This window comes from Triticum aestivum, chromosome 5A (assembly GCF_018294505.1).
Source record: "Triticum aestivum cultivar Chinese Spring chromosome 5A, IWGSC CS RefSeq v2.1, whole genome shotgun sequence".
Lineage (NCBI taxonomy): Eukaryota > Viridiplantae > Streptophyta > Magnoliopsida > Poales > Poaceae > Triticum > Triticum aestivum.
In genome coordinates this window covers 36054453-36077430 of record NC_057806.1, presented here as the reverse complement: position 1 = coordinate 36077430, position 22978 = coordinate 36054453, and positions in this window count along the sequence as shown.

The window sequence follows — 22978 nt, the reverse complement described above, 5'->3', positions numbered from 1 at the left end:
CCTACCCGAGATCCGCCGGTTTTGACACCGACAGTGGCATTGAAGCAGACCTGCGACGGTAGACGGGTTCATTGGGGGATAAGTCCCGTTGCGGTGGAAGAGAAGGTCGTGTGAGCGGCCCCGGCAAAGAGGACGACGGCGCCGATGAAGCGAGAGGACGCGATGCAAGGCTATTGGTCCGTCACCGTGGATGAGAAACGTCCATCTCTAGAAGTGGACGACGCGATCTTGGTAGGCGCTCCGGCATGGTGGAGGACAGTGGCGATGAATGTGGTGGAGGATGGCGGCGATGGATGGGGTGGCGGACGGAGGCTGGTGTGGGAATGGGGTGTTCTAGCGCGGACGGTGTATGAATGGGAAAATGGAGGGAGAGGTACGGGGAACCATGTTTTTGGGACGCGCCTGTCTGAAATATGGGAAAGTTACGAACTTATCCCCCGTTTCAAATTTGGACGTCTCGTCGGTTGGGGATAGGACGGTAATCTCGCATCTCCCAAATATTTGCCGGTAACTATTTCGGGCGAGGAGAGGGTGTTTTGCCGCCCACGGTTGGCGCCCACGGTGTATGAACAGGGCTGACAGGTAGGGCGGTTGTGTCACATGTGATGGAAGTTACACATCTGCCCCTATTTAAAATATTAGCCTACATCTATTTCGGATGAGGAGAGGGTCTTTTGCCGCCCACCGTGTATGAATGGGGAATGGAGGGAGAAACAGAGGTCTTTCGGACGAGCTTGAATCAAATGAGTTTTGCTGCCCATGTTTTACGCCCACCATGTCGGAATGGGCTCAGAGGCGGTCGTGTCATGTCTAATTGAAGTTACTAACCTACCCCTATTTAGAGCAGTGGAAATCGGGCCGATGGATTGTCCCTGTAATGGGTAGATAGTAATTTCCATCTCCCAAACACTTGGCTTCGGGCAGCCGATGTGGGAGTGGACATTTTGCTGTTTCTTTCGAATTTTGGGACAATAAGTTTCCACGTTTACCCTGGCAACTAAATTCGAATCCATTTTGTATTCCTATATGAATCTTTATAAATCATTCTATGTGTTTTTATATATCTTCAAAAGGACGACAAAGATGTATTCCAGTGTCATATATGAATATGGTTTACAAATGCCGATACTCAAATTCAGAAACTAGAATCCAGCTTAAGGTGAATTCGAATATTTGGAACACTTCATGTCCAACTCAAATGTCACACGCAACATAATGTGTACTCCCATTTAGATATGTACACAAGCGATGTATCAAGATTCAAATACCGAGTCAATCAACCAAGAATGTACGGAACTAACAGACGTATAAACACTTATAGAGTATATGGATCAATAATATCAACTAACATACATAAGCCAGACCGCTGTACTTTTTTTGGCTACAACAACATCCTTTTTTTAGCCAGCATCTTGGCCCTTTCCGATGCGTGCCACTTATGGTCCATCTATACTACTATTGCTGAATGCACATCAGCCCAATTGGCATATTTGTAGGTCTGTCACAGCAATCCAAATGAAATGTCTCCGAGTCTTATCAATTAATACAGATTTGTGCTCAAATAAAATTACAAACAAAAAAACAAAAAAAACAATTATTACATGATCTCTAAAACAAATGGTTTGATTGATTACATGAATAGACAACACAAAGGTTATTCAACTATGGAAAGAACATTTCACCTATGATTTACCAAGTAGGAATTTAATTTCCTTTTTTCCTTCAGGACCTTAACAATCTGGCTAGTCTCATCTTGCTTCGTTTTGAAATCCACCAAATATTTAATGGTTGTCTTGAGTACTGCTTGTGATTGTGCTGTTTGCTTCCTCAACATGTGAACTTCATCTCTAAGTGCAGAAGCAGAATCTCTTTCTACCACTAGTTTAGCCTCTAGAGCATCAGCAGTTGGCAATTCATAATGCACGATTAGGCCGGTGCCACTGCTGTGGGATGATGCAACGTCCATGCGGACCTCGCTCTTTGATCTTGGGCTAACCTGTTTTGCCATTAAAGTTCCGATTGGATTTAGAAAAGTTGAAGTTAGCAAATCATCTCAACTGGGAGTTATAACAACAAACCAGTTAAACAAACAAGGAATTAAAGAGTTTCAGTTGGATGCTGAAAAGTAGTTATTAACATCATTGTAACCCGCTGTTGCAGCAGCAAAGTAGTTAAACAAAGAAGTAGATATTTAAGTTAAGGAAAACAGGTAATTCTTAACAGTAAGTATCAAACACATAGATAGGCGCAGTCTACAATATGATTAACAGGTTGTGCCATTATGTAATCAGTAGCAAACTAAATTAAGCCAAGCAACGTAATTGAACAATTTTGCAATAAGTGGCTAACTAAAATTCCGAGAAGCAGGTAACCGAACTTACGCTAGTTCTTTGTACAGGCACACTACAACTTCTTTTTCGCTTACAAGGTTGTACGAAGGAGTCCATGGCATCAATTGCTTGGATACGCAGTCCCAATACTTCTTTCTTCCCACACTGCATGGGTAAGTTGAATGGTTAATCTGGTAAGATGGTGCGTCCTTGATATGTTAGATGAGGACGTGTAGTCAGACTAGTTGTAGCCAAACACATCACACTGGCTTTTACTGTATATTTCATGCGATTACTTTTGGCATATCGAGATCTAAGCAATCTACAATAGGATGAAAAGACTGGCATCCTTCACATTATTGGCGATCTCAATTCATAGAAACAAGCAATTCAACCATTCTGTGGGTAAATCAAAAGCGCCACTGGAATATTTTTCACTATCCAATCATACACGCAAAAGGGGCGACGCCACCATAGGGCTGGCATGGGCGGCCGCCTCAGGTGGCTGGAAAGTGTGCACCTAGTTTGAGTCATCCAGGTTGGCCCACGCTAGTTTTGTTCGTCCCAACGCACGAGCAGGCAATGTAAAAAATGAAGAAAAATGTTTTAATTTGGATGGGCCAATAACATAAGTGTAAGGCAGGCCCTATAGCAGGCTCGCGGTCCAAATGAGCGCCTCCCATATCGATCGACAATAGGAAAAATTCCAATTCATTCGCTCCAGCCTCCAGTCTGGTTCGCTCCTAACCTAGCCGCCGCTGGACAGACCGACACAACACTTCCTCATGCCCTCGTTGGAGGGCGGTCGCCGGGCTTCAAGCGAACGGAAGCAGAAGATGAAGATCCAACCCTGGGTGTAGCCTGCGTGGGAGGCAGCACGGGCATGGCATCGAGCTTGCGCAAACGGAAAGTCGCAGCTTGCAAGAGTAGCATGCGCAACGAGCAGGTACATCACATCCCTGATTATATCTAATTCCACTCTTCAATTTCTGGCTAATAGTTAAACCTGACGGTGTTGTAAAACTGCTTGTATGTAGGAATCTATGAGAAAATGAAACCAATTTCTACTTATTTTATAACTCCCCCAATCAATACTGAACTGACTGAATCTGATGTATCTAATCAAGTTTCCGGTGCAAACATACAAGCTCATGTTGTTCTTCAGCCTGAAGTGTCTAATGAGTAGACTGCTAATGAAGGATTTGATGCAAACATTTTACATGCTCCTGGTGATGAACATATAGTGTCTAATGAGGGATCTAATGCAAGCATTTTGCAAGCTCATTGAAGGATTCAGTGTATAATGATGATCTACTATGTTGAGAGAGACAGAGATCTGCAGGCATTGATGACAAGCAAATTATAGTGCATTTTCATAGCTTGAGAAAACGTTAAGGCCATCTACCAGGAAGTCCCCGTATCTTGACAACATAGCATAAATATTTTTCTAATCTGTTGTTTGAAACTATTGGCATACTTGTGCAGGATAGATATATTGATATGCAGTTTGCGCACTGGTTATACGTGCAATTACACTTTGATATTTTCAGCCAGAGAACGAATAATTCAAGCAGGTACAGACCATGTTTGTAGTCCTTGTACACCATGTTGCATTTTATGTTTTTGGTGCTTGCATCATTTAGTGTTTATAATCTGAACTACTTTGGATCATTAGCTGGTTTTCAAAGTGCATGTAGCTTCACATTTCTCAAGTTATGTTGATTTCCGGAGTGCAAGTGCCTTCGTATTTTTAAGTTAAATGTTCGCCCCTGGTAACTTGAATTCGTGGATCAGCCACTGCACACAAATCATACACGAATGCCAGTACGAATTAAATAAAATGCAGGGACTTATGCTAGCTCGTTTTACAGGCTCACTGCAGCTCTGCTTGCGCTTGGGATGTTCCATGTACAAGTCCATGTTACCCCTTGCTTGGACGTGCAGGCCTTGTGCTCCTTGCATCCCCCTCTGCATTTTTGACATGGCAAATGGTTGATGAAATAAGAGGAATCGACCTTGATGTTGTACCGGAGGACAGATACTTACAATGTTATACGGGTGTGCAGGATGTGTACCAGATCCCGTAGCGCCGTCATGCTTCGCTAAAATATGGATTTGCTTGTTTCAGATGATAACTCCAGAAGAAATAAGAGTTAAGGTCAGAGTTGCATAGGCGTGTAAGCTAAGAGAGCAGTGAAAGGATATCCAAACATCATCGAAACAGTGCACAAGGGAGTGATGTGTGGATACCTAGTTTGGGTCGGCATTAGGGGATGCTCGCCTAGCTAGAGTGTGGGTCACTTAAGAGCCGTTGAGGGTGATGCGCTGGCGTTGGCTGGCCGCGCATGATGCAGATCTTGAGTGGCAGCGGAGCGCTACGATGCGGTGGACGAGACCGTTGGTGAAGCCCCAACGGCCTCGGGGGGCGGAGGTGCGACGATGTGCTTGGTGAAGTAGCCCCGATGAGCTGGGAGATGGCGTCGGTGAAGCGCACCTGATGCGGTGGAACTCGGTGTCTGTGTGGCACGTCGGTTGCGGCGGCCGACGTTGTCGGTGGACCACCCGGTGCGGTGGACGAGGGCGTAGATGAGGTAGCTCCGGTGCGGTGGTGAAGCGCGACCGTCGTCTTCATCGTCGTCGTCCGGCATAGAGGTGGGGAACGGTGGGGAAAGACACGAGACGAGGGGCGATTCGAGGGTTGGGGGCGAATTAGGGATTTAAGCAATCTGGGCATGGAAGGGGACGGTGGAGAAGAGAGATTTTGCAGGGCTGGAATTGGGGCCACCAGATATTTCAATCCGAAACATGGAAGCATGAACTTATATTGTCGTCGTCCTTTTTGGGGGGGGGGGGGTTGGGTGGCTGGGTGCTACGCGTCCGTCCGACACACGCGACCACCCCGACAGGACTATGCTTCGGTGCCTTAAGGCACCTGCCTTTGTGTCCATGACATATGGGCCCAACAGGTGGCTGGCCCACATGTCGGTGACCCAAAGGCAGTTGCCTTTAAGGCACCAAAGCAGCGTCCACCCCGACACGACCCTGGTTTGCCTGGTGCGCCTACATTTGAGAATGCAAACGAATCTTCTTTCATTTGCAAACGAATCTGTATGTATTACCATGCCCGTGTTTTCCTTGCAATAATTAGTCATTCGAAATGAGATACTCCATCCGTTCACTTTTGTAAGTCGTTTCAGACAACTTAAAATGAACTGTTTTTCACATTGTCTGAAATGTCTTCAAGGTCTTATAAAAGTGAAGAGAGGGAGTACTATAAATTAATTAATGAGGAGTTATTTGAAAAAAAATCGAAACGGTACCCACACTAACGTGGATTAGAGTGTGTGTCACATAATTAGTTATTTGAATTAGAGTGTGTGTCACGTAGTTAGTTATTTGAATTAGTGTGTGTGTCATGTAGCGATCTCCAATTCTAACGTGGATTTCACATTTCACTGTATCCACGCTACTTTTTTAATATAAATTCATATGTATATGATGAACACTATGGTAGTGAGAAAACTTTTGGATGGATTCAAACATATGACCTACAAAATAGCACAACAAACTGAGTCAATGTCAACTTTTCGAAACTTAGTATGGCACGAATTCAAAATAATTACCCGTATGCCTGGTCCTCGGTTCAAATCTTACAATGTACACCGAATTGAAACATCGATATTAAGTCTCGTACTATGTACATTCAAATGTTGTTTTTAGCCCCCCCCCCGCACAAACGCTACATACTTCCTGTATCGGTCAATATTCCTCTCCTAACGACCTTAGGAAGCTATCGGTTTCCAACACACGTTCATTATTTCTCTCCATGTTTCGATCTCTAAGTCTGTCAACTACACAACCCCTTTTTCCACTCTGTTACCAAATGTATTTTCCTCACACACCCGCCATTGCACCCCATGCTGAGCTCTCTCTCTCCCCCCTCTCCCTCTCACCCTCTCGCGCTAAATACATGCATTGCCTATCTAGCCCCCAACATCTCGTGCATGCGCACGCAAGCACGTTGTATATCTAGGTCACTCCCTCAAGACTATCTCACTCTTTCTTCCACACGGCGGGCCACACTCTCTCAATCTCGCTCTCTTTATCTGAGTCTCGTTTAACCTCGTTTTCTTTCACACACAAATGATATATCTCCCTGTTCGGGACTCGATCGACACACTCTATACTCTCTCACGCAGATTGTCTATCTAGGTCAGTCCATCCAAGCCGCCACCACTCTTTCGACCTCATGGTGGACCACGCTCACTCAATCTCTCTCTCTCTCTCTCTCTCCGCGTATGTCTCGATTGACCTCGCTCTTTCTCGGACAAAAATGATATATCACCATGTTGAGCCCAATTCGACCTATTCACATTGTATACTCTCTCATGCACATCGTCTATCTAGGTCACTCTCTCCAACCTGTCTCACTCTTTCGATCGCACGGCGACCCTATGTGATCGGTTGACCTTGCTTCCTCCCACGCACAAAATATATCTACACGTCTGTGACTGGATCATCTCTCAAGCTTTGTCTTACAGCCCTTACCCTTTCCAAAAAGCTCAATCGGACAATATCTCTCCAGAGCATATATATTTGTTCAATGAATGTCGGATGATGTCTACTACACAACCTTCTTCTTGTAGACGTTGTTGGGCCTCCAAGTGCAGAGGTTTTTAGGACAGTAGCAAACTTCCCTCAAGTGGATGACCTAAGGTTTATCAATCCGTAGGAGGCGTAGGATGAAGATGGTCTCTCGCAAGCAACCCTGCAACCAAATAACAAAGAGTCTCTTGTGTCCCCAACACACCCAATACAATGGTAAATTGTATAGGTGCACTAGTTCGGCGAAGAGATGGTGATACAAGTGGTATATGGATGATAGATAATAGTTTTTGTAATCTAAAAATATATAAAAACAGCAAGGTAGCAAGTGATAAAAGTGAGCGTGAACGGTATTGCAATGTGTGGAAAGAAGGCCTAGAGTTCATACTTTCGCTAGTGTAAGTTCCCTCAACAATACTAACATAATTGGATCACATAATTATCCCTCAACATGCAACAAAGAGTCACTCCAAAGTCACTAATAGCGGAGAACGATCGAAGAGATTATGGTATGGTACGAAACCACCTCAAAGTTATTCTTTCCAATCAATCCGTTGGGCTATTCCTATAAGTATCACAAACAGCCCTAGAGTTCATACTAGAATAACACCTTAAGACACAAATCAACCAAAACCCTAATGTCACCTAGATAATCCAATGTCACCTCATGTATCCGTGGGCATGATTATACGATATGCATCACACAATCTCAGATTCATCTATTCAACCAACACAAAGGACCTCAATGAGTGCCCCAAAGTTCTACCGGAGAATCACGACGAAAACGTGTGCCAACCCCTATGCATAGGTTCATGGGCGGGACCCGCAAGTTGATCACCAAAACATACATCAAGTGAATCACATGATATCCCATTGTCACCACAGATATCCACGGCAAGACATACATCAAGTGTTCTCAAATCTTTAAAGACTCAATCCGATAAGATTACTTCAAAGGGGAAACTCGATTCATTACAAGAGAGAAGAGGGGGAGGAGAAACATAGGATCCAACTATAATAGCAAAGCTCGCGATACATCAAGATCGTATCATCTCAAGAACACAAGTGAGAGAGATCAAACACATAGCTACTGGTACATACCGTCAGCCCCAAGGGAGAACAACTCCCTCCTCGTCATGGAGAGCACTGGGATGATGCAGATGGCCACCGAAGAAGGATTCCCCCTCCGCAGGGTGCCGGAAAGGGTCTAGATTGGTTTTCGGTGGATACGGAGGTTTCTGGCGGCGGAACTCCCAATCTATTGTGTTCTCTAGAAGTTTTACGATACATAGGTATATATGGGTGAAAGGAGTACGTCGGTGGACCGAAGGGGGGGCACGAGGCAGGGGGGCGCGCCCGAGGGGGGTGGGCGCGCCCCTACCCTCGTGAGCTCCTCCTTCATCTTCTGATGTAGGGTCCAAGTCTATCCGGTAGGTTTCCTTCCAAAAATGACTTCTCTAGTTGATTTTGTCCCGTTTCGACTCCGTTTGATATTCCTTTTCTTCGAAACACTGAAATAGGCAAAAAACAGCAAATCTGGGCTGGGCCTCCGGTTAATAGGTTAGTCCCAAAAATAATATAAAAGTGGATATTAAAGCCCAATATTACCCAAAATAGTAGATAATATAGCATGGAACAATGAAAAATTATAGATACGTTGGAGACGTATCATCGGACCACTGTCACTTTGTCTCTCTATCTATATGTCTCTCGATTGACCTTGCTTTCTCACACCGTATCTTCCACGCATTGAAACTACTACCTCTCCATCCCTCGCAATGCCGGAGCTATTTACATCGCGAGGGGCACTCCAACCTTGGATTAATTTGTGTAGGCATTTATTCCGGTCGGTTTAGATTATATTTTCGTAGCATTCGGCCCACAACTACTCTAATCACCGTAGCGGGTAATTAAGCTACGGAAGCACCTAATATGAGCACCGGGGAGCCGTTGGATCGAAGATGCAGCGGCACACACGAGGCCTGAATGTTTTATTTGCAAAAAAACCTTTGGAGAGTTTGGAAATTGCGCATAATTACAAAGACTACTCCCAAGCCATTGGATCTCACTTCCAACGGTGTAAAAACTTGTATCACCATAGTATCTAAGCTGCGGGGTGGATGCGATATTCTCTGCCGCTGACATTTGTTCGTAAACTTGCAAAAAATGTGTAACTCGTGCCGTTACTTGTCCAACCGCGCAAAGTGTTTGTTCCAAAAAACCATCCTACACTGAAATATCAGAACAACACGCGGGGGTCCCACTTGTCATTAATCAAATTTGGACCTAAAACTAACAAATCTGAAAGACGAGATTCGAACTGGCAACCTGGACTACAAAGCGTAAGTTGATAGCCTGAAAAATGAACGGTTGTTGGCTTTGTCCCATAACTTGATTTTGTACAGTACTTGCGTTGAGTAGAGTAGAGGGAGTGCCTCGTTAACACGTGCATGACCGTTATCTCACTTACTGGTGGGGCCCAGGTCTGCGATCTCAATCTCTCTTCTCTCCATCGTCTAACCTTTGCACGGGCACACACGAAGAGCGGCGCTAGCTTGCGTGGTGTTATTGCAACTAAAAAAACTTGGAAAATAGAAGAATCGCCTAGAACAAGAGACGTTGTGGCTGGTCGAGACGGAGCTAACCACATCTATCCTCCGTGCCACATTTGCATGATGAAGCCCTGTGGCTAGTGGGGTGTTTTCAACCGACTGGCTGGGTCCCGAGGTCGAACCATAGGTACTCTACTACGTCTGATACTGTATATTTTTACACGCACATTTTTCCTCTGTGCCGAGACATGGCACACCCTACCGCGCGGTTTTGGGGTCCTCCCGGGTGGTGCACGCATATATTCTTCCTGACGTGGGATGCCCTACCGCGCGTTTTCTGGGTCCTCCTCGGTCATAGCGCCGAAGCAAGTAAATGAGTCGTCAAATCACGAAATACCACCTTTCCCGCCAAGTACATCAGTGAAGCACGGTGGCTAGCTAGTTGGGCTAGTTCGACCGATTAGCCAGGCCGCCGCCACATTTGTTTTTTCACCCCTTTTTTATCTACTTGCCGACAGGTAAATTTAAATATCCACTGCGGTGTTGCTCTGGTGTTTGGGTGCGGCAGGATTTTTAATTTTTTGATTGACGGGAGCAGGCGCGGCAGAATTTTTAATTTTTATATTAACGGGACCAGGCGCGACAGCAATTAGTCACGATGACTCCGCCTGTACCCACTGCTCCCTGATGTGAGAAGTCATCGACTGGTGTTTTATCGTGGTGAAAACCAAAAGATTCCCCACTCCCTTCGCCTTCCCGTAGATTGCATTGCCTTTCAGCCGTTTCGCCCCCTTTGCTTCCTCTCCCCATTGCTTCTACCTGGTGCCATGGCGGCGCAGCAGATCACGGAGTCCGAGGTGAGGCTCCTGACACAGGAGCCCCATGCCAAGGATGCGGAGCTCAGGGCCAAGGACGTGGAGCTCCGTGAGCTCAAGGAGGAGAGGAGTGCCATGCTCCTCCGTTATGTGCGGGAGTTCATGGAGCTTCCAAAGCGGCAGGCGTCCACCACAAAGATGCTCGAGGCGTCGGCGGCGTTGCTGCAGAAAGCGGGAGATACTATAGGCCGTTAGGGGAGCCGGCTGGAGCGCGAGCGGGCCGATCGTGATGAGGTCCAGGATCGCCTCAGCCACTTGGTGAACCAAGTTTCCATGCACGTGTTGCGGCTGCGCGATGCCTACCGTCGTGCTAGCGCGACGATGCCGGCCGTCGGGCTAAACCCGTCCGACCACCCGGTCGACTTCAACAAGCTGCGGCTTCCTGACCTGGTCTCCTTCTTCACCCATATCTCCAAGGAGCTGAGCCGTCTCCGCGTGATGGTGGGGGCTGAGCTGGACAAGGAGGGGTTGCGAGCTGCCGTCGCTGTTGCCAGGCGAATCCTTTCAGGGCTCCATCAACGGAATCCATTCGTGCCATTGGACGCCGTCTTTGGCGAGCTGGCTCCCGTCGACCGGGAGCGGGCTCTGCGGGCGGTTGCACCCTGCATCACCAACGTCATGCGCCTCGAGAAGCAGAGGGACTTCGGTGGTGTTTAGGCGCCCTCTGCATGGGCATGTCCATGTCTCGGCGCAACATGACGGTGCAGATCAGTCACTGTAGCACAAAGCGTGTGGGTGTGTTTGGTTGCATTCTCATCTCAATATAGTTGTTTCCTCTTCGTGTATTTTTGTCAACCTACTTGTGTGGACTCATGCACCCTTCATGCACTCTGCCGAACACCCAAAAGTGGGTCGCGAAGGGAACTTTTGCTCCCATCCCGTGCACCCTTCATACACCCTGCCTAGCACTATTCGTGCTTCATATGGTTCATGTTTCATGGAGTACTATAGCACCGTACTCTCCGTGCGCTATGGACCTAGTTCTGTTAACATTGATCTCACCGTCCATTCTCGACCAAACAGTCGAAAAAGCGGTACTATGTTACATATAGGAGTAGTTGACATGCGCACAACATCATTTGTTATCGTCACATCTTACTACACTAGCAACAAGATTATGTAGTACTGACGTATGAACCACTGCACATGGCTAGTAGTAGGAGCATTGTGTATGTTCAAGTGGCTGCCGTGTTTCGCAGTCCTTCGTCGTAAGAGTGGAAATGCTTGCTGTAATCATTTTTTTCTTCTGAAAAACAGTGGACACGCTCTACCGTCCGGATCCTCCTCCAGCCATGCACTAAATTACTCACTTTCACCGACATGTGGGACAGCCAGCATCGAGGTCCACCAGCCATGCACTAAATTACTCCGTAGTAGAGTGACGGTAGACTACCCCGATCGAAGCGCCGCAGTAATGCCCAATGAGCCGTCAAATCACAAAACCTCCTCCTTTCCAGCAGTAAGTTGGACGTACGAAGCAACCATCATTTCACTCTTTTCTCTCAGCTTCCTCTCTACCCAACCCTCGCTTCTGCCTCATCTTTTTCCTCATTTCTTCAAGAAAACCCCGACCTGCTTCTGCCATTGTTCTTCTCTCCCAAAGAAGGAAAGGTGAGCGCATCAATGGTGTTGATTCTGGCCAAGGCCCAGTCTTGCAACCCCGAGACTGATCCTATAACTCCCTCTCTTTTCTTCTTTTGGGTTTGTGATTATGGTTTCTTTTCTTTTATTTCTATTTGACAGTTTCTTGATGGACGCTGGAGCACCGGCCGAAGTGATGTCTATGGCTCCGGCCAAAACCGTCGAGGCTCGTGGTACGAAGAAGCGCAAGCACGCCGCCGAGACTACCGCAGACAAGCTCAAAGCCATCGCCCTGTCCAAGCCCCCCTCTCCGGGATCCCTCATTAAGCAAGCCCAGGTAATATCTCTTCTTGACGATCTTTTTCTCGATCTTGATCATGTTTTTTCATCTAACACGCAGTACTAGTACTAGTAGTACAACTTTCTGGGTGATCTTGCATGTGATTTTTGTGTGCCACATGACGGTTCTAAATTCCTCTTTTGACCAAAACATGCGAGAGGTTGACAATGTATCAAGTCACATTTTAGTATTAGATACATCCGTATCTAGACAAATCTAAGACAAGAATTTTGGGACGGAGGGAGTACTTTATGAACATCAATGCTACCTTTTAAGAGGGTATATTTGCCTCAGTAACTTGTGTTATGGATATTGCATGTAATCCCTCTGCTCTCATGCCTTTGAAGACATGTTCTAGTGTCTTTGTTCACTCATTTCTGTGCGTATATGTAGTCATATATGGAGTATAATATCGAAAATCATCTTATATTTCTGAATGGAGGTAGTAATAAAATATGATTTCTGTTTGAATTAGAACCAGGTCCGCGGTGGAGATGAAGTTCTCAAAGTCATGCCGTGTGAACTGGAAGACCTGATGATGAGTTCTACTGCTGAACTATCCAGCTGCGGTGTCCTTGTCGCCACGTCTCCTGAACTAGTGTTTTCCTGTAGCATTGTTGTCAGGCGTGTTCTCGAGGCTGTACTTGACCACAACAATTTCCTGGCTGTGCCTTCGATTATGAAGGGTGTGGTTCTTGTAAAGCTTCCCAACAAATCTGATGCGACCTGTCTTCATCATCATGTTTATGAGTGGAAAGACCACTCTGTTAGGTTCTCCAAGGTTGACAAGATGGTGATGGTGCATGTAGACATCTCACACGAAGTCCATGGCCTAGTCAGTTATGCGGGGTTCATCCCGTAGGTCGGTGGCAAAAAATAGTCTGCAGAGTTTAGTTAGTGCAACATTGCTTATCTGTAGTAAGTACTATTGTTCAGTATTTGATTTGTGTTTGTGAACCCTGTATTGTTTATTAGTACTGCCGCTTTTGGTGTGTGGTCAGTCCTGAGAACGGCCTATGTTAATGTCTGTCCACTCAATTCAGTCTGTATATTTTGAAGTATCCATATCATATTTTTTGTGAGGACGGTCTATCAATTATGGTTACACTCCAATTTCTGTATGCATTGCAGGGTTTATCGCACCCACCAGGATTTCCAGCCCCATGGATGTTCGGTCCATACGATTTGTCACGACCTTTGGACTGTCCTGCTTGTGGGAGTAGGCAGGGCCCCTGCATGCCACACGTAGTTGAACGATCAATCTTCTATTTAGTACTTCAACATAGTGATTTCCTGGTAAGGATTCACTCGTGTCACATCAAGTAAATCTTATTGATTTACTGTCTAAATCTTATTGATTTAATGCCATGTTTTCTTTCTTTTCCTGCAATTTTACGATGCAGGTTTTGCCATGTGACATTCATCACAGAATAAACCGTTTGGTTTGCTCTACGATGGCTATTTTTGCAGGTTTCACTTCTTATGTCGTGTCAGTAACGAAGGCACTGTCCATCACTTATACTACTAGAAAAAATTGGATCAGTCTGTTGTCTGAGTACAAGCTGAATCCCTATGATGAACTGCAGTTTGGTTTAACAAAAACGCCACAATTAGTCCTTCTCGCGTTTAAAAGAAATGAAGAAAAAACTGGATCAGGGTCACGGATCCTAGTCAAGTTAGAAAGCTGATCATAGCATACCAGACATGATCGCCGCTGTCTCGCATAGATCAAGCACCGACAGTTGCTCTAGCACTGACAGCGGCAGCAGCTCAGTCTAATCCAGCTGAGGATTGGGCACCGACCGCGTCAGCGGATCAGTCTGATCTACCGGAGGATCGGGCATCGACACCGGCACCTGCTCCAACACTGACACCAGCTCTACAAGGAGCACCATCTCCAGCAGCAGCAGCGGCTTCGGCACCTGCACCAACACTTGCACTTGCATCTGCTCCAGCCCGTGCAGTTGCACCGGCAACAGACTGGGCTGCAGTTTGCACTTCATATACCAACGTCCTTCCAAAAACCGACATGTCCACCTTCTTGGTAAGCATTGGCCGCCCAAGTGCTTCATTCTTTTTTCTTTCCATGTTGTTTCACATGATTCACTGTGTTGATCTAACTATTTGGGTATGTCTTCTTGTTTGCAAACAGAGAATTCCTAGAGCAACGAGGGAGTCGTTCAACAATCCGGGTGACCGCGGCCAAGTTTCGCTTACCATGCGCAGCCTTGGTGTGAATGAACCTGCTCAATATATCGTAAGTACGAAGGATGGTCGCATGATGATTGATGCTAAAGGATGGTCAAGGTTCAAATTTAAATCATATCTTGCGGTAGGGGATGATGTCAAAATCGAACTTTCTCGGCAAGGAGAGCTGGTCCAAATCAACTTTGAAATTCTTCAATAGCAGCACGCAACTGCCTAACTAATCTATCCTCCGAGAGATTTTGATGTAATAATCTGGCATGGTGAAACAAGTGTCCTATGTGTATAAGTAGTACGATAGTATTATTTATCACATGGTATATCATTGATAGAATTGCAACTCTGGTTGCTAGTTAGGAACTGTCGTTCGATTTCATTCCAACAGCTGCCGTGCTTTATTCAATTTTGTGTATTCGCCTTGCGACAGCATCTAAAACCAGCGCCGTACCGATCGCTTGCAATATGAAAAGCGCTGAGGTAGAACACATGGGCCCCCAAACATGCAGGGTCGGCCTGCGGTCCAAAGTCTAGAACCTGGTTTCGAGAAGCACTAGCTCAGTGCAGAAGTGGCGTCCTCCTCCTACTGTGGGTTGGGCGAAGATGAATGTTGATGCTGCGTTATCTCACAATGGTGAAAGGGGAGCCCTGGCAGTTGTGAGCCGGGATCATACATGCTTCTACCTTGGAGCATCAGCACTGGTATGCGAAAGTGTTACTGATCTAGAGATCCTAGAGGCAATGGCATGTTGCGAGGGGCTATCTCTGGCTCTTGACTTAAACCTGCAACAAGTTTAGATTAGCACCGATTGTTTAGCAACATTCAAGCATATCGGAGAGGCATACTTGGGGCCCAGCAAAGTTATTATGGACGAGATCAATATGAAGAAGAATATGTTCCAACCCATGGAGATCATACATAAAAAATGCGAGTGTAATGTTGAATCGCATGTGCTTGCAAAAGCTCCTACTTCTTTGCCCTGTGGACGCCATCTTTGGCTCACAGGAACCCTCGAAATTATTTGTATACTGATAACCCACAAGTATAGCGGATCGCAATAGCTTTCGAGGGTAGAGTATTCAACCCAAATTTATTGATTCGACACAAGGGAGCCAAAGAATATTCTCAAGTATTAGAAGCTGAGTTGTCAATTCAACCACACCTGGAAACTTAGTATCTGCAGCAAAGTGTTTAGTAGCAAAGTAATATGATAGTGGTGGTAGCAGCAACAAAAGTAAAGACAACAAAAGTAATGTTTTTGGTATTTTGTAGTGTTTGTAACAGTAGCAACGGAAAAGTAAATAAGCGAGAACCAGTACATGGAAAACTCGTAGGCACCGGATCAGTGATGGAGAATTATGCCAGATGTGGTTCATCATGTAACAGTCATAACATAGGGTGACACAGAACTAGCTCCAGTTCGTCAATGTAATGTAGGCATGTATTCCGTATATAGTCATACGTGCTTATGGAAAAGAACTTGCATGATATCTTTTGTCCTACCCTCCCATGGCAGCAAGGTCCTATTGGAAACTAAGGGATATTAAGGCCTCCTTTTAATAGAGAACCGGAACAAAACATTAGCACATAGTGAATACATGAACTCCTCAAACTATGGTCATCACCGGGAGTGGTCCCGATTATTGTCACTTTGGGGTTGCCGGATTATAACACATAGTAGGTGACTATAGACTTGCAAGATAGGATCTAGAACTCTCATATATTGATGAAAACATAATAGGTTCAGATATGAAATCATGGCACTCGGGCCCTAGTGACAAGCATTAAGCATAGCAAAGTCATAGCAACATCAATCTCAGAACATAATGGATACTAGGGATCAAACCCTAACAAAACTAACTCTATTACATGATAAATCTCATCCAACCCATCACCGTCCAGCAAGCCTACGATGCAATTACTCACGCACGGCGGTGAGCATCATGAAATTGGTGATGGAGGATGGTTGATGACGACGACAACGACGAATCCCCCTCTCCGGAGCCCTGAACGGACTCCAGATCAGCCCTCTCGAGAGGTTTTAGGGCTTGGCGGTGGCTCCGTATCGTAAAACGCGGTGATTTCTTCCCTCTGATTTTTTTCTCTCCGAAAGCAAATATATAGAGTTGGAGTTGGTGTCGGAGGGTCAACAGGGGGCCACGAGGTGGGGGCGCGCCCTAGGGGGGGGGGGCGCCCCCACCCTCGTGGAAAGGGTGTGGGCCCCCTGGTCTTTATATTTGGCAAGGATTTTTTATTGTTTTTTCTAAGACCTCTGTGGAGTTTCAGGTCATTCCGAGAATATTTGTTTTCTGCACATAAAACAACATCATGGTAATTCTGCTGAAAACAACGTCAGTCCGGGTTAGTTCCATTCAAATCATACAAGATAGAGTCCAAAACAAGGGCAAAAGTGTTTGGAAAAGTAGATACGACGGAGATGTATCAACTCCCCCAAGCTTAAACCCTTGCTTGTCCTCAAGCAATTCAGTTGACAAACTGAAAGAAAGAAAGAAAAACTTTTACAAACTCTGTTTGCTCTTGTTGTTGTAACTATGTCAAGCCAGCATTCAAGTTTTCAGCATAGATCATAACTAACCACACTTGCAATAATTCTCAGGTCTCATAATTACTCATATCAATAGCATAATCAAATAGCAAGTCATAATAATAAATCTCAGATGACAGCATAATTACTGTGATGAAGGAGAAGACTCTGACTGCCACTGGCTGATAGTCATCCCTGGATCCCAAGAATAAACAGGTTGTCGCGGAGGCTCATCTTGTGGTTCCTGTTCTGGCTCCTCGACTGGTGCAGGGTTTCGGTAGGCGTGAATAGCCGTCAACGGAACAAGGTACGTGCCTACAGTCAAATCAAACAAAGAAGGAGCAGGCAGGGCAATAGTCTCAGGATGATGTTTAAAGAACAATTGATATCTAATCTCCCCTGCCCTATTCTTAACAATAAAATCATGTGCCACCATACTTTTATGATCTAGATAAACACGGGGTAGCACTTTTTCTTCCTTCTCAGCATGCCTAATAGGTATGTTAAAATGTGCGACTAGGCATGTGGCATAGATGCCTCCAAAGATGGGGCCCTTAGTACGGTTCATATTTAACCGTCTAGCAATAATACCGCCCAAACTAAAAGTGTTATCATGATATAAACCTTGGAGCAGAATAATTACATCAGGGATACTAAGGTTTCCAATATTTCGGCGTCCAAATAAACAACGATTAGCAAATAATGCAAAGTAACGCAAAACAGGAAAATGTATGCTAGTGACTCGTGCATCGGAAACCTTCCTGGTTTCTCCTACAGTGATATTATCAATAAATCCAGCCACATCATCATGGTGTGGTTCTTCTGTCTTGCCCTCAAAAGGGACTAAACAAATCCGATAGAAATCATAAAGTGACATCTCCTTAGGCTCATCATATAAATGAAATTCCACCGTAGGTGGTGAGTTCCTAGGATGAAAATAAAAGTTTTGCACAAAGGTATTTGTGAGTAAGATATATTGATCGCATTGGTCGTGGAGGAAAGCGGTGAGGCCGACATTGTGAGCCAATTCATGAAAATCTTCATAGATACCGGCTGCCTCTCAAGAAATCTTTAGAAGGCCATTCACACGCCCGAATCTCTGCGGTGCGTGGCAAATTATACTTAGGATTAGGTGCCTTTTCCTTTGAGATTTGGCTTGATGAGCCCCTCAATAATCTCCTCATCATTCTTCCGAAACAATCTGAAATTTTTAGTAACTTCAAAATAAAAGTAAACCAAACTCAATAAAACTGATAGTAACTACTCCTACAAGTGCCTAGAGCCTATATCAAGCATTAGAACTACTAGGAACCATATAAATTTGACATGCAAGCTCAAGAACATGGTCACCTATGCAGCACAAATTTGCAAATAAGAAAAACTAATTGGACCAATGGAGGAGTCACATACCAAGGAACAATCTCCCCAAACAGTTTTGCGAGAGGTGCTTTGAGCAAGGAGATCAAAAATCACAACAAAAGTGGCTGGAACTCGTGCTTGAGTTGGTTTTTCGGGTTTGTGTGAGATAGAGGAAGAAGATGGGTGCTGGAATAAGTGGAGGAGGGCCACCGTGGGCCCACGAGGCAGGGGCGCTCCCTATAGGGGGGGCCCACCACCCTCGTGGCCAGGTGGCAGCTCCTCCCACGGTAATTTTTGCACAGTAAAACCTCAAATATTCCTGAAAAAACATATTAAATTGGCATGGCATTTTGAGGATTTTTATTTTCGGGATATTTTTATATTGCACGGATAAGTCAGGAAACAGACAGAACAAATACTATTTTTACTTTATTTAATGTAAATAACAGAAAATATAAAGAGGGTACAGAAGTTTGTGCTTCTAGTTTCATCCATCTCATGCTCATCAAAAAGAATCCGCTAACAAGGTTGATCAAGTCTTGTTAACAACTCATTCCGATAATCATGAAACCGGAGAAATTTCGAATAACACTAAGTTACCTCAACGGGGATATGCACATCCCCAATAATAAGAATATCATATTTCTTTTTGATAGTAGGAAGAGGAAATTCAAAACCTCCAAATATAATCGATGGAATTTTTCCAATAGAGTTGATACTATGAACTTGAGGTTGTTTCCTCGGAAAGTGTACTGTATGCTCATTACCATTAACATGAAAAGTGACAATGCCTTTGTTGCAATCAATAACAGCCCCTGCAGTATTAATAAAAGGTCTTCCAAGAATAATAGACATACTATCATCCTCGGGAATATCAAGAATAACAAAGGCCGTTAAAATAGTAACGTTTGCAACCATAACAGGCACATCCTCACAAATACCGACAAGTATAGCAGTTGATTTATCAGCCATTTGCAAAGATATTTCAGTAGGTGTCAACTTATTCAAGTCAAGTCTACGATATAAAGAGAGAGGCATAACACTAACACCGGCTCCAAGATCACATAAAGCAGTTTTAATATAATTTCTTTTAATGGAGCAAGGTATAGTAGGTACTCCGGGGTCTCCAAGTTTCGTTGGTATTCCACCCTTGAAAGTGTAATTAGCAAGCATGGTGGAAATTTCAGCTTCGGGTATCTTTCTTTTATTAGTAATGATATCCTTCATATATTTAGCATAAGGATTTGTTTTGAGCACATCAGTTAATCTCATACGCAAAAAGATAGGCCTAATCATTTCAGCAAATCGCTCAAAATCCTCATCATCCTTTTTCTTGGATGGTTTTGGAGGAAAAGGCATGGGTTTCTGAACCCAAGGTTCCCTTTCTTTACCATAATGTTGATTCTTTGATTGTGGGTTATCAAGATCAACAGCAGGTTCAATTTCTACATCATTATCATTACTAGGTTGAGCATCATCATGAACATCATCATTAATATTTTTACTAGGTTCATGTTCATTACCAGATTGTGTTTCAGCATCAGACATAGATATATCATTTGGATTATCAGGTGGTTCAGCAATAGGTTCACTACAAGTTTGCACAATTTTATCATTTTCTTCTTCTTCTTTTGGAAGAACTAGGAACATCAATATTATTTCTTTGAGAATCTTGCTCGATTCTCTTAGGGTGGCCTTCAGGATACAAAGGTTCCTGAGTCATTCTACCAGTTCTAGTAGCCACTCTAACAGCATAATCATTTTTCTTACTATTCATTTCATTAAGCACTTCTTTTTGAGCTTTAAGTACTTGTTCTACTTGGGTGGTGACCATAGAAGCATGTTTGCTAATAAGTTTAAGTTCACCTTTAATATCAACCATATAATCACCCAAGCGTCTAATCATATAAGCATTTTCTTTTAATTGTCTACCAAAATAAGCATTGAAGTCATCTTGATTATACATAAAGTTATCAAACTCATCCAAGCACTGACTAGCAATTTTAGTAGGAGGGACTTCAACTTTATCATATCTATAGAGAGAATTTACCTTTACTACCTGTGTCGGGATAACGGGATCAGGAGGTTCTTCAGTAAATAAATGATTGAGATCATAAGTTTCTTCAACAGGCGGTGAATTAAGACCATGTATTTCTTCAATAGGAGGTAAATTCTTAACGTCTTCAGCTTTAATACCTTTTTCTTTCATAGATTTCATTGCCTCTTGCATATCTTCGGGACTAAGAAATAGAACACCTCTCTTCTTCGGAGTTGGTTTAGGAATAGGCTCAGTATTGGAGCAGGAGTTGGCTCAGGAGGTGCCCAATTATTTTCATTTATCAACATATTATTCAATAGAATTTCAGCTTCATCCGGTGTTCTTTCCCTGAAAAGAGAACCAGCACAACTATCCAGGTAATCTCTGGAAGCATCGGTTAGTCCATTATAAAAGATATCAAGTATTTCAGGTTTCTTAAGAGGATGATCAGGCAAAGCATTTAGTAACTTGAGAAGCCTCCCCCAAGCTTGTGGGAGACTCTCTTCTTTAATTTGCACAAAGTTGTATATTTCCCTCAAAGCAGCTTGTTTCTTATCAGCAGGGAAATATTTAGCAAAGAAGTAATAAATCATATCCTGGGGACTACGCACACAAGCAGGATCAAGAGAATTAAACCATATCTTAGCATCGCCCTTTAATGAGAACGGAAATATTTTGAGTAAATAGAGGTAACGTGATCTCTCATTATTAGTGAACACGGCAGCTATATCATTTAACTTAGTAAGATGTGCCACAACAGTTTCAGATTCATAGCCATAAAACGGATCAGATTCAACCAAAGTAATTATATCAGGATCAACAAAGAATTCATAATCTTTATTAGGAACACATATAGGTGAAGTAGCAAAAGAAGGACCGGGTTTCATTTTATCTATAAGGGATTCTTTGTTCCATTTAATTAATAACCTCTTAAGCTCATATCTATCTCTGCAAGCTAAAATAGCTAAAGAAGCATCTTGATCAAATAAATAACCTTTAGGAATAACAGGCATATTTTCATCATCACTATCATCATCGTATTCAGATTCAATAATTTCTTTTTCTCTAGCCCTAGCAATTTGTTCTTCTAGAAAATCACTAAGTGGCACAGTAGTATCAGGCATAGAAGCAGTTTCATCATAAGTATCATGCATAGCAGAAGTGGCATCATCAATAACATGCGACATATCAGAACAAATAGCAGAAGCAGATGTAGGTGTCACAAACTTACTCATAACAGAAGGTGAATCAAGTGCAGAGCTAGATGGCAGTTCCTTACCTCCCCTCGTAGTTGAGGGATAGATCTTGGTTTTTGGATCTCTCAAGTTCTTCATAGTGTCCAACAGATATAAATCCCAAGTGACTCAAAGAATAGAGCTATGCTCCCCGGCAACGGCGCCAGAAATTAGTCTTGATAACCCACAAGTATAGGGGATCGCAACAGCTTTCGAGGGTAGAGTATTCAACCCAAATTTATTGATTCGACACAAGGGGAGCCAAAGAATATTCTCAAGTATTAGTAGCTGAGTTGTCAATTCAACCACACCTGGAAACTTAGTATCTGCAGCAAAGTATTTAGTAGCAAAGTAATATGATAGTGGTGGTAGCAGCAACAAAAGTAAAGACAACAAAAGTAATGTTTTTGGTATTTTGTAGTGTTTGTAACTGTAGCAACGAAAACGTAAATAAGCGAGAACCAGTATATGGAAAACTCGTAGGCACCGGATGAGTGATGGATAATTATGGCGGATGCAGTTCATCATGTAACAGTCATAACATAGGGTGACACAGAACTAGCTCCAGTTCGTCAATGTAATGTAGGCATGTATTTCGTATATAGTCATACGTGCTTATGGAAAAGAACTTGCATGACATCTTTTGTCCTACCCTCCCGTGGCAGCGGGGTCCTATTAGAAACTAAGGGATATTAAGGCCTCCTTTTAATAGAGAACCGGAACAAAGCATTAGCACATAGTCAATACATGAACTCCTCAAACTATCGTCATCACCGGGAGTGGTCCCGATTATTGTCACTTCGGGGTTGCCGGATCATAACACATAGTAGGTGACTATAGACTTGCAAGATAGGATCTAGAACTCTCATATATTGATGAAAACACAATAGGTTCAGATCTGAAATCATGGCACTCGGGCCCTAGTGACAAGCATTAAGCATAGCAAAGTCATAGCAACATCAATCTCAGAACATAATGGATACTAGGGATCAAACCCTAACAAAACTAACTCGATTACATGATAAATCTCATCCAACCCATCACCGTCCAGCAAGCCTACAATGCAATTACTCACGCACGGCGGTGAGCATCATGAAATTGGTGATGGAGGATGGTTGATGATGACGACGGCGACGAATCCCCCTCTCCGGAGCCCCGAACGGACTCCAGATCAGCTCTCCCGAGAGGTTTTAGGGCTTAGTGGCGGCTTCATATCGTAAAACGCGATGATTTCTTCCCTCTGATTTTTCTCTCTCCGAAAGAAAATATATAGAGTTGGAGTTGGCGTCGGAGGGTCAACAGGGGGCCCACGAGG